Genomic DNA, 13,389 nt, shown 5'->3' with positions numbered 1-13,389 from the left:
AAAATCTAGAAACAATAAATGCTGGAGAGGGTGTGGAGGAAAGGGAACACTCTTGCACTGCTGGTGGGAATGTGAATTGGTTCAGCCACTATGGAGAACAGTATGGAGGTTCCTTAAAAAACTACAAACAGAACTACCATATGACCCAGCAATCCCACTACTGGGCATATACCCTGAGAAAACCATAATTCAAAAAGAGTCATGTACCAAAATGTTCATTGCAGCTCTATTTACAATAGCCAGGAGATGGAAACAACCTAAGTGTCCATCATCGGATGAATGGATAAAGAAGATGTGGCCCATATGTACAATGGAATATTACTCAGCCATGAAAAGAAATGAAATTGAGCTATTTGTAATGAGGTGGATAGACCTAGAGTCTGTCATACAGAGTGAAGTAAGTCAGAAAGAGAAAGACAAATACCGAATGCTAACACAGATATATGGAATTTAAGGAAAATAAATGTCATGAAGAACCTAGGGGTAAGACAGGAATAAAGACACAGAGCTACTACAGAATGGACTTGAGGATATGGGGAGGGGGAAGGGTAAGCTGTGACAAACTGAGAGAGTGGCATGGACATATATACACTACCAAACATAAAATAGATAGCTAGTGGGAAGCATCCGCATAGCACAGGGAGATCAGCTCGGTGCTTTGTGACCACCTAGAGGGGTGGGATAGGGAGGGTGGGAGGGAGACGCAAGAGGGAAGAGATATGGGAACATATGTATATGTATAACTGATTCACTTTGTTATAAAGCAGAAACTAACACACCATTGTAAGGCAATTATACTCCAATAAAGATGTAAATAAAAAAGAGGCTGTGAAAGGAGTGAACTGAGAGCTGAGTTTGACAGGGGGTAGAATCTGGTACATGGAGAGAGGGAGAAAGGGCTGGTAGAGGCAGAACCGCACACACAGGTAGAAGGCGTGGGCTGCAGGTGAAAGGATATCTACTGAACACTTAATGCTTCAGTATCTTTCTTGCTGCGAGGGTCCTAGCGGTGAACCTAGAACGTCTGTCTTCCAGGAGGCCGTAGCAACATGGACGATAACTAGGACAGTGTCACAGAGTAGGGTAATCCACTGTCAGGTGAGAGCAGGTGCTCTGGGAGCAGAGAGAAGGGGTGTCCAGCCTGGGGTGCTGGGAGGGGACGGCTCGAGAGGGTTTCCCAGAGGAAGAGACATAAAAGCTGAGTCCCAAAGGAGAAGCAAAATGGGGGAAAGGAGTGTTTCAGAGAAAAGAAACTAATCAGATCCGGAGACGGGATGGTTCATAGGTTAAGGAGGAGGATGAAGGAAGGAAGGAAGGAAGGATGAGGCGGCCCTGGAAGGATTCGAGGTTTGAGGAGGATGCAGGTGTTGGGAGGATGTATGATAGTCAAGGGCAGGGAGGGAAGCCTGAAAGTCTTCCAGTGACTTTGAGGGCCCGGCTGGAGCCAGGAGGCATGCATTTCTTATGTGAATTACTCTAGCCAAGCTCCGTGGGCCCAAGAACGGTAGACAGTGGATTGCTCCAGAGTTGGGGATTTGTCAGATGGGCAGCCAACGTTCAAGGGTTTTGGGGATTCTGGTTATACTATGGGAAATGGCTCAATTGGGGAAGAAAATGAACATAGGAGATGAGGGAAGCGGAGTACTGTTGATATGGTTAAAGAACAGTTGTAGCAGGCTTACCTAGATGAGAGAGCAAGAAAAATAGGAGGCTGTGGCCACAGAGTAAGAATGTTTGCACAGAACCTTCCAAAGGTGGGGCCATCCCAGGAGATGACAAGTTCCAAGGGCGGCCATGACATTGCATGGTTGGAATAGAAGGACAAGACAGTCAAAGACTAGCGAGGTGAGGGATGGGTTATCAGGCAGGCAAGATGATGGAAGGACCTGGGGAGGAGAGGCCAGTGGGCCAGGTGCCAAGGCCAGTCTCCACGGAACAGTGCGGGACGGGGGAGGAGCAGCCTCTCCTGCTGCATGGGAAGGACTGGTCCTTATGCGATAGCAGCAAAGACCCAGATTCATTCAAGAAATGGAAAGGACACCGGTGTTGCTGGAGCCTGGTGATGGAGAAGCTGGCAGGGGCTGGGCCGCCAGGCCCTCATAAGCAATCAGGGACAACACTTTGATCAGTGCCCCAGCCCCTGTAGGTTTCCTGGAGAGCAGAGAGAGCCTCAGGTGGCCTGGATTTAGGTCAACAAGCAGGATCCCGCCTCCACACATATCTAATCTGGACCACACGGTGTTTAACAAATATTTAAATTCCATACAAAAAATCCATCTTTGGGGCTTCCCTTGAACACTTGGAAGCTCTTGCGATGCTGAATCTGCGCTCATTCCTTCATCGGATGTTTGTCGAGCATCTGCTTTTGCCAGGCACTTAAGTAGGGAACTTCAGCGGGAAACAAGACAGAGGAGCGTCCCTGGTCCTCTTGGAGCTGACCTCCTGGGGCTTCCCCAGGGCACCAGTTCTTCGGAGCGGAGCCGAGTAGCAGAGCCCCTGCTGACAGATCAGGCCTCTTCCCCAGGGGCGGAGGCTGCACTCACGCGGCTTGCTTGCCTCCTGGCGCAATGCAATTTCTGAGCCCCTGCACAGGAATCCAGTGAGCAAAGCCCCATAGCAAAGTGGCCAGAATAGGCAGAAGTATCCAGCAAGAAGAGAGAGCTGGAAAGAGAAAATAGCATCGTCTCTGGTGCAGTGACCCCAATATGCCCTCTTTCCTTCTTTCTCAGCCCCTGCTTTAAAGCTGTAGCTTACAACAATCCTTATAGGGCTTGCAAAGAACAATCCCACGTTCTAGAAGAGGGTGCTGGCCTGAGAAATCAGAACATTGCTCATCGGCCTGAAGTTCAACAGTAGACTGTCAACACGGGCTCTGGTAAGCAAACACCTGACTGATGGAATGCCCGTCACATTTACCAAAGCACAGCGCACGGTCCTACAGCAGGACAGAAATTGGCAAACCCCACAATTAGGATCCTGTTCTTCTACTGGGAAGGTCAATTATTCATTTGCAGATGAGGAAATTCCTGCCTTGGCTAAGAGGATCAGTGCTGAGGGAGACATTAATATTTTTGAGTTCCCATGAGCAGACGTGCCTGCCTGCAATATTTCACACCTGGGTCCAGGCCCAGGCCTCACCTTGTAGGGCTAACTAACACCTGGCATGGCGGGTTAGCAAAGGGTCTCCTAGCATCCCCAGCTCCAGCGCCCCAGCTCCCACTCTCTCTCTCTCTCTCTCTCTCTCTCTCTCTCTCTCTCTCTCTCTCTCTCTGAAGGGCCGAGTACAGACATGGAGCTTCTTCTCCAATCCACTTCCAGCTTTGGGCCTGTCATGTGGGTCCACGGCTGCTGGCCTCCCTCCCCTGCCGCATCCACCATCCCATCCATCACGGGCACTGAGAAGCGCTAAGCCCCAGTAAATCCCAGCCTGGGGAGACTCCCCGGTGTCACAGTAGACACAGGCAGTTTCTTGTTCTCCGGAGGTGAGTCACACGTTTGATAAAGAGCAGGTGGGAACTTCCCTCCTATGACCTAGAAGTGGCTTTAAATATCATCAAAATGAGTGCATGTCAAACTGGTACCATCTGAATAAAAGCTGAACAATTACACCACGTCAGCTTCCTGGCTATGACATTGTACCGTACTGAGGTAAGACGTTACCACTGAGGGATACTGAGTAAAGAGTACGAGGGAGCTATGAATCTAATAACAAGTTTTAAAAAGAAAATATCATCAAGCTCAGCCCCTCCATTTCACAGACAAGGACACCAAGGCCCGGAGATGGGTGGAGAATTACCCAAGGTTACCCAGTGAGCTGGACTCCTGGGGCAGAGCTCTGTCCAGACCAGGGATGCCCACGAGGCTGGGAGTTCAGAGAAGAGACCTGAGTGCCAGGGACGCCACCATTTGAGTTGCGTTGATGGTGGCAGAGCTCCCTGTGTCTGGGGGGGTTGGATTTAAGGCAATGAGCAAGAGGCCAGGCTAACTTTCCAGGAGTTTCGGGAGACAGAAAAGTATCAGAAGGCCATGCCAGTCAATGGAGGCTCTGAGCAGGGGAGTGTCACATTCAGGCCTGCGTTTCAGAGAGATCACTTCACTAGAATATGGACGATAGCCTGAAGAGCGTATCGGTCATCTATCGCTGCATAAAAAACACCGCCAAACTTAATGATTTAAAACAAGCACCTTAGCTCACAGTTCCGTAGTTGACCACTTGGGCTGGGTTCAGCTGGGTGGTTCTTCCGCTGGTCTTGGCTGGGTTCACCCACCCACCTGTGATAAGCAGCCAGTCAGCTAATGGCTCTGCTTCTGGGGGTCGAGCAGGGGCTGCTGTAGGCACAGAGCTGGCCTCGGATAGAGTTAAAAACCACAGTGGGATAGGCGTAATGATGGTGGGCTGGAGAGCACCCCAACCGTGACTTTCGCAAACTCAGATGGAATCAGAGCAGCTAATTCATTCAGTGCTTTGACTACACATACCGAGTGTTCAATCCAGGGCGGGTATTGTGCGAGGTATAGGGGTGCAGAGTAAATAAGACTTTTCGTCCCTTCAGAGAGTTCACAGGACGTGGAAGAGATCAGCCAGTGCAGTCTGTTCAATTTATTGACGGAAAAACTGAGGCCCAGAATGCTTTGCCCGTCCCAAGGTGACACCATCCATGTGGGGTCTGGGATCAGGGCCAGCTCTTCTCCTGCCATGTCTGGTCCTCCAGCCCTGTCAAGTGGCTCCCTGGAAAACACTCCCTGAGATAACCTTGTCTTTCCAATGGAAGTGCCTTTGACCAGTGTTGATGGAGGCAGTGAGAGGGGCAGGAGACCCTTCCTCACCCTTCTGCACGAGACATGACTGCTGCTCTCCAACAATTCCAGTTCCCTGTCCTTCTGGGAAGTGGGAGGATTGAACTTCCTCACCCTGTTGAAGCTAAGAGTTGCCTTCGCACTTCTTTGGCCAATGTGAGGGCACCCGTGTGTCACTTCTAGGCAGGAGCATTTAAGAGCAGAATTCTCTGTGACCTCCTTTCCTCTGCCAGAGCGAACCCTGGAGACTTGTGTCAAGACCGTGGTGTCATTAAGATGTACAGCCCATCAGCCTGGACCCCTGAAGGACTAGAAGAGTAGGGCCCCTGTGTTAAACATGCAGCATGAGTGAGAAATCAACCTTTGTTGCTCTTAAGCTACGGAGTTGGGGGATGTTTTTTACTGCAGCAGAACCTAGCTCACCCTCACTGATTCACCAGGTTTCAATGAGGAGGGAGTGCTCCCTAAACTCTGGGCCTCTTGCCCACCCCTTACTCCTCTCCAAGGAAGAAAAGTGATTTATCTGATTGATCAGTTTCAAAAAAAAAAAAAAAGAACTGAGCCTACAGAGTGCAGTTCCCTCCTCCGTACTCACTCTTTGGGAAGTGCTGTCTGCAGACCCCGGGCTTCTCTCAGCCATGAGGTTCTTCCTCAGAGGCAGGAAACTGTCAGCACTGTCTGGGCCTGTGTGGGTAAGTCAGCCTGATTCTGGGATTCAGAACTAAGAAGCCCATTGTTGTCACATGCCTGAGTGACACTGTCCAAGTGAGTTCTTCTCAGTAACAAAGATAACGGGCTTCCCTGGTGGCGCAGTGGTTGAGAATCTGCCTGCCGAGGCAGAGGACGCAGGTTCGTGCCCCGGTCTGGGAAGATCCCACATGCCGCGGAGCGGCTGGGCCCATGAGCCATGGCCGCTGAGCCTGTGCGTCCGGAGCCTGTGCTCCGCAATGGGAGAGGCCACAACAGTGAGAGGCCCGCATATCACAAAGAAAAAAAAAAGAAAGATAACGTGGTGGCCCCATCTGCTGACTCCTGTTGCCTCCTTTAGTTCAGAACTGAGGCAGGAAAACAGGAGTGTCCTCAAACCCCAGCTCCTATTACCTTGCCCATCCCTTACTCCACGGAACTCAAAAGTTCCAAACATCTTGCATAAAAACAGGAAAGCCTGCTGGTGAAATGCAGATCTGATTCTTGAGAATTTTCACAAAATACCTTAGCAAGGTTGATGCAGGGTTCTTGGCACTAAGGACATTTGGGCCCAGATAGCTCTTTGTTGTGAGGGCTGGCCTGGGCATTGTAGGATGTTTGGCAGCATCTCAGGACTCTACCCACTAGATGCCAGGAGCATCCGCCCTCCCCCCAGTATGACAACCAAAATGTCTCCAGATACGACCAAATGTCCTCTGGGAGCAAATCATCCCCCATGCCCAGCTGAGAACCACATTTTGGCTGATCTGATCCAGTTACTCAACAAAGACCTCTAGGAAAGGCTAGTGATCTGGGGGGACTTCTTGGAGGTGGTAGAATTTCAGCCCTTGAAGGATTGAACTTAACAAAGGGAAGGGGAGAAGTCATGGCACTAGGAAAGTGTGAGCAAAGGGAGGCTTGGAGGCCGGCACGCTTGGAGATGGGGGGGTGGGGAGTGGGGACTGCACAAACAACAGTAGGAATGATTAAATAGCCAAACACAGATAATCACTCAGCATTGTACATGCAATAAATGTTTGCTAATATCATCACAGCAGAAGCTCTCCTCCAGTCCAAACAGTGACATCGTTTATAGCAACTAGCCATCATTGATTCTGGCATCATTCCCAGTGTTTAACAATAAATACCCCTCACCTTCGCCCTGTGGCTTCTTCCAATGTTATTTTCCCCACATCATACTATAGCCAACCTTGTGATGGGGGTGGAGGGGAGGGTAAGACTGGGAAAGAGGGAGCAAAGGGAAGAATGTGATTCAGTCATAATGAGCAAAACATCACATTTTAAGGAAAGACAGGGTCCAGCAGACCTGGCTGAGAGGGAGGCCACTGAGATGAGCGTGGAGGTGCATGGGTCATCCTGTCTTTATTTAAAATGTCACTCTTTTGTTCATCATGGGTGTTTGGCATTCATTTTGAGTTTTGAAAAACATTGCATTGAATTATTATCTTGATTACTCCTGTGCTCCTGTACTCACCCCGCCTTCCTTAAACTTTGTGCCCAAGGCGAGGGCCTCAGCCGCCACACCCTAGCCCCAGCCTTGAGTGGCAGGATTCAGGGCTGGGGCTGCATTCCCAGAGGAATGAATTAGCAGAGAAGCTTAAATAGGCTTCTGTTTCAGACTCACCTTTACATACCGCCTGCTGGGAAAACACAACAAAAATCTTTATCTGGTGCTTCCCTGGTGGCGCAGCGGTTGAGAGTCCGCCTGCCGATGCAGGGGACGCGGGTTCGTGCCCCGGTCCAGGAAGATCCCACATGCCGCGGAGTGGCTGGGCCCGTGAGCCATGGCCGCTGAGCCTACGAGTCCGGAGCCTGTGCTCCGCAACGGGAGAGGCCACAGCAGTGAGAGGCCCGCGTACCGCAAAAAAAAAAAAAAAAAAAAAAAAAAATCTTTATCTGAATATAAAGCACATTTCTGTTGTCTCAGGCCCCAAATATTCCCTTATCAACCTATTGTGAAAATTGCACCAGGGCAACTTTCACGAGCCTCGGGGATTGAGAGAGGGGCTGGCTGTGCTTTACCGCTCAAACCAGTATTTACAGGGAGAAATTAATTGTGAAATCAAATGACATTTTTATTTTAAATTTAAGCCATTTCCTCGACCAAGAGGACGCTGCCACAGACTAGCCTTGTGAAAGGGTAGGGATAGGATTTTTCCAAAACCTTCCCACCGTGTGCGGGGTCAGAATTTGCGCGGGCTCAGATGGGCTGCAGAGGCTTTGTAGGGGGCAAATGCTGGAAACCAAAGTTCCACTCAGGAGGGGAGCGGGCGCCCCCTGCTGGCCTCGAAGGAAGAGTGCTCTTTCCCCAGAAATGTTTCTGCACAAATTTTCAAAGCAGGTCCTTGAATGGGTTACAACAGATAGGTTACAAAGCTTAACAAAACATGGAAACGTGGAAAGGTAACAATTGCTCTTGAGCCCTGTTGGTGGGTACGTCAGTAGGTACAACTTCTATAAGAGAGCGATTGGCAAGAGCCACTCAAATTTTAAATGGGTGTCACATATCATTGATTCAGTGTTTCCCCTCGTAGTGATCCATCCAACAGATAAACTGAGACAGGCTGATCTTGGGTGGCCGCGGCCAGCAGCGGCTTGAAGCAGGGTTTCAGTTCCCAGCCAGTGCTTGAGGTCGGGTCGCGGCAGTGAGAGCACCGAATCCTAGCCACTAGACCAGTGGTCAGCAACAAGGCCCTGGCCCTACGACTTTGCAGCAAAAGAATTCCCACAAAGAAGGAAAGTAGTGAAACAAATAAAGTATTTATTAGGAAAATAAATGTACAGTACATGTGGATAGACACACAGGCAGGCTCAAAGAGAGAGTCGTGCCCTTGTGGCAGTTTGAATCACTTTTATGGGGCATTTCTTCTGGGTTTCCTTTTGCCAATCATTTTGATTTGCTTAGTTCAAAAAGTCCATATTTGGTGTATCTCAGTATCTTCCCACGTGTGCGTGTGCATCTCTTAGCCAAGATGGATTCTACTGAAGAGGACTATGGGTAGATTTAGCCACTTAGCATCACTTCCCTTTTGACCTCCAACGAGCCTTTCTGTTCATGTGTAGTTGGGGAGGTCTCCTGACTTTGAGAATGAGGAATATGTGGTCTCTTAACTTCTATCTGGGCAGGGCCCAGCCTCCTCTCTCAATTGTCCTGTTATTCTTGTCTCGGAGTATCCGTTCACAGGACCAAACTCAAACTGTTTGCCCCGGGGGCCCATCTATCTCCTGCCTCAAGGCTGGAACCTGGGACTCTTTGCTGCAGTGCTGCAATGCTCGCACCTGGACAAACATCTCCTCGAGATACGAAATACAAAGAATCTATAACAGACTAAAAAATAACTGCGGGTATGCACAGTTGGGGCAAATTCTGGACAAAAGATACAAAAAGACCAAAAAACCCAACTGCCACTTCTGAAGAACTGGGAGCAAAAGCAGGGTACTGCCCCCTGCACTCAACACCACCAAAGGGGTGGGCAACCCACCTAAGCCACCCTCTAGCCTGACCCTTGGACACAACCCTACCCTCACCGCATATAAGGAATGAGCTTGCCTCTGCTTAGGGACCAAACAAGGGAACCTGTGACTAGTTCTCAATCCCTCCTGTGACCACATGGGCCCCAATAAGCCTTGCCCGAATTTCTTGTCTGGCCTCTTGTCAATTTCTGTTGATTGGAGAAGGCCAAGAACCCTGATTGGTATCAAAACTACTGAGAAACTGAGATGCAGCCAAGTTCAGTGATTTGCTCAAGGTCAATCCTTGGGGTAGCGAGTTGGCTGAAACCCCAGCTCAGCAAATAAGACATAAAGACTAAGAAGATAGCTTTCAAAATGAAATCTGGTATGAAGGATTAAGGAGGGTTTTGAAGAAAATAATATTTTAAAGAAAATAGGGGTGGGGTGAGGGGAAGTAAGTAAAACTTAAGTTTAAACTGAAATGGAGAAGAAAGGGAGGTATTTAATTAGCCTTGGAGGTGCTTGTTGTAAATGAAAAGAGGATTTCTAACTATAGAGCTATGACATTGATACTGATTTTTAAATAGCGTATTTGGGGGGGCGGTATTGTACTTAACTTTTACTAAATGTTAAGTGTTTTTTGAGCTGTAGCCTTGAGGTCTCCATCACTCTAAAAATAAATGGGCCACATCTGGGCTGACAAATGCTCACATTAGGTTTTGGAAGCAATGGTAGTACTTGGCAACGAGCAGTCGTGTTTTCCTTTATACCTCAGTGAGATCTAAATTTAAAAGAATGTTTTACCCTCTTCTGACAGCCTTAGAAATTCTTACTGTAAGGTTGTGCTAATACTCATTTTTCTCAGCAAACCCGAAACCCAAAAGACTTTGCCTCCAGCACCCTCCTTGACTTTTATTTCCAGATGCTACCCAAGATGTCCCCTTCAACTCAAATTTCCCTGTAACGAGTCAATCCTGAACATCAGGCTAAAAAGGGAAGCGGCTCCCCCAGCTTTCCCAAGGCTGCCCCGGATCTGTGTTTAACGCCAGGGAAGCAGATGTCTGGATGGCAGTGAAAGAGGAGACCAGGTGGTGTCTTCAAAACCAGGAATTCCAATTCTAAAACTGCTCCGAGCAGCTTCTGCTCCTTTCCTTGGCTTCGTAAAATGCCATTCAATTTCTCAGAAGCAAAACAAATTGATTTCCATTTATAAGGAACAAATGGCTGGAATGATTAGCGGTGTCTAAGCTGTTTTATATTAGAGTCTGATGTATTCCCACTGGGTTCTGAGTTCCCCCAAATCGAGGACCATATCTTTCATCTCTGGCCCAGGGCATTGCTCATAGCAGGCATTCAAGAAACAGTAACAGTATCTAACACTTAGATGGTACTCACTCTGTGTCAGACACTGTTCTGATTAACTCGCGTAATCCTCATAACAACCCTATTATTAGCTCCATTTTATAGAGGAGGAAACTGAAGCACAGAAAGGTTAAGCAACTTCCCCAAGGCCACACAGCTAACAAGTAATGCAGCCTGGGTTCACACCCAGGTGGTCTGACTCAAAAATACATATTCTTAGCCACTACACCAGCAGTTCCCCAACTTGTCTGCAATTAGTCACCTAGGGAGCTTCAAAAGTACACCTTCAAAAAGTACATTTAATACATTATATTGTGATTTAATTGGTCTCGGGTGTGGTATGGGTTTTGGAATTTTTAAAAGCTCCTCAGCTGATTCCCATACACGGACTCATTTTGAGAACCACTACATTATACTATCCTGCCTCATTACTCAGCAATGTTTGCTGAATTTAATGTGTTTGCTACAGCAGGAACTGCTTTCAGGAATGTAAACAAACAAGGAGGAAAATATAATATCCAAACTTTGGTTGTATCAAATTACCCTGGAGTGTAACTGATTGTAATTCCAACAGAGTCTGTGCTAAGAGCATGGGTCTGGAGTCAAGACATTCTTGCATTAACATCTCTGCACGTAGCAGTGTGATGTTAAAATGTTGCCTGCCATGTTACTAAACAAAGGATATTGCAGCCATCAAGCCACTACAGCTGCCCTGATGGTGAGCCCTGAGGGAACTCAGGATGGAGACAATTGACCTCGCTGCCAGCCCTCAGCCATGGCATCTGCCCCCAGTGGTGTACCCTGAGGGGAATCAGGATGGGAAAGCAGGGGATACTGGTCCCAGATAGCTAAGGTGCACATCAAAGGAATGGTTTCAAGGAGCCCAGACTCTTGCATCTTCCCATACACAGAAAAGTGCTGAAGTCCTTAACTTGAGATACCTGATTTTCTTTAATTAACAGTAATCTTTTGAAGTCCAACTACCTGGTCTTCATTGCAAAAACTCCTATGTATCCTGGCTCCTCCCTTACCTCTTCAGAGCAGTCCCTCAGAGCTAACTGAGAGGCTGTCTTCTGGGCTTGAAGTCTTCAGAAAGACTGCCAAATAAAAGATAATTCTCTACTTTGAGGTTGTGCATTATTTTTTCCAGTGGATAAGAGTCTGGCTACGTGCCCACCAACCCCCATTTCCTTCCTGCTTAGGCACACAGCAAGACTACATTACCCAGCTTCCCTTGAAGCCAAGTGTGATCATGTGATAGGATTCTGACCAATAGAATGTGGGCAAAAGTCTCCAGCACTAGGCTGTCCTCTCTATCCTGTGAGGCAGATTCTGAATGCGGAGGCAGAGCCACAAGATGGAAGGGGCCTGGGCTATTCCAGCACCACTTAGGGGAGAGCTGCCAGATATTCAGGAGCACTGACTGGACTTGATGTAAATGAGAAATAAGTTTTTGGTTAAGCTGCTGGGATTCGGGGGTTTATCTGTCATCAGTGACTAGTGTTCCTTAACTAGTACATTGTGTGGCTTTGGGGAGGTCACTTATCCTAAGCCTCAGTGTTGTCATCTGCAGAATGAAGACAATAGTACAAGTACAAATCATGTCCGAGTGCTGGACAGCTTTCATTTGCCCCTCCAGATCCACTCTCCACCCCCTCTCCCCTGCTCTCTGCCGGGGAGGCTGAGCCTGAGATACTGCGGTAAGTTAGGCTCAACCTATGGGAGGCTCCAGCAGGAGGTGGGAAAGCAGGAGCCCGAGGGTGGGGATTTAGTGGTCTGGGCCCCTCTGGCTACTTGGCTCCACCTAAGGCCACAGCTGTATCAGGCAGCCCTCTCCTTCAGCTACAGGTTCTGTGAATCACTCTATCCCTTTGTCCCCTCAGGCCTGTGGTGAGGCTTAGCACTGCTTCAGTCTCCTGATAGATGGGACGGGAAAGGGGGAGCAGCCTCGTGTTCCTGTGTCCAAGGTCAGCGGGAAAAAGTCAGACACCACCACTGACTCACAGAGCTGAAGCCGAGTCAGCTCCCGAGGTGCCAGTGGATCTCCCTTGCCCCTGCCCACCTATGCTAAATTAAGTCCCTTCCTTACACCTCCGTCAGTCGCCCCAGTGGCCGGCCATCTGCCTCCTGCCAGGACCCTGGCTGGTACGGAATGCGAATGCCATGTTGTTGAGGTTTGAACAAAGTAGTAATCACACAGTAAATACTCAACAAATGTTGAATTTAAAATGAGAGAAATGCCACAAAGTTTGTTGAGAGGAGTGTGTGCTATAATGAATAATGAGGTAATAAAGAGGTAAGGGTGGCTGGGCCTGTCTGAGAAGGGTAATCTTTAAGCTGAGATAAGGAGGAACCAGGGAGAATATTCCAGAAAGGAATGTGGGGAGGCTCTTACGCACTGTGCTCGCTCCATGCCGCACACGATTTTCACCAGGGGAGCTTTTGGCCCAGTGGTTTGCACCAGGGGGCTTTTGCCACCCAGGGGACATTTGCCACCCAGGGGACACTTGGCCATGTCTGAAGACATTTTTGGTTTACACAAGTGGGGATGGGGTGCTACTTGCATGTACTGGGTAAGGCCAAGGATGCTGCTAAACATCCTACAATGCACAGGACAGCCCCACAGCAAAAACTCATCCAGCCCCAAAGGTAAGATTTCTAAAGTGGAGAGAATCTAATTTAGCCCTACTCCCAGACTTAACAACTGTGGCTGGAGCCCAGCCTGGAGAGGGGAGAGGGGTGGAGATGCAAGATAAGCAAGTTTGTCTGACTAAAGTATTCTAAGAGCCTATAATCTCCATTTTCTAGCAAAATTCCTTTCTTGGTTTCCTAACTAGTGAAGAGTTTTCACTAATTTAGACAACTGTACAAGTTCCTCTTAAATAAAATCCTAGAATGAGCATGGGCTTTGGGAATCAAACCACGTGACCTTAAGCAACTTCCTTGACCTCTCTGAACCTCAGTCTCCTCCTCTGGAAAAGACGGATTATTACAAGCACCCCTCAGAGGGGCTACTGAGGTTATATAGAGAACCTGGCTCACAGCAAGCACCTCACAAAGGTTCCCTTC

The sequence above is a fragment of the Phocoena phocoena genome, chromosome 2, assembly GCF_963924675.1.
Source record: "Phocoena phocoena chromosome 2, mPhoPho1.1, whole genome shotgun sequence".
Lineage (NCBI taxonomy): Eukaryota > Metazoa > Chordata > Mammalia > Artiodactyla > Phocoenidae > Phocoena > Phocoena phocoena.
The sequence above is the reverse complement of the archived record's forward strand: the minus strand, read 5'-3'. Positions refer to the sequence as shown.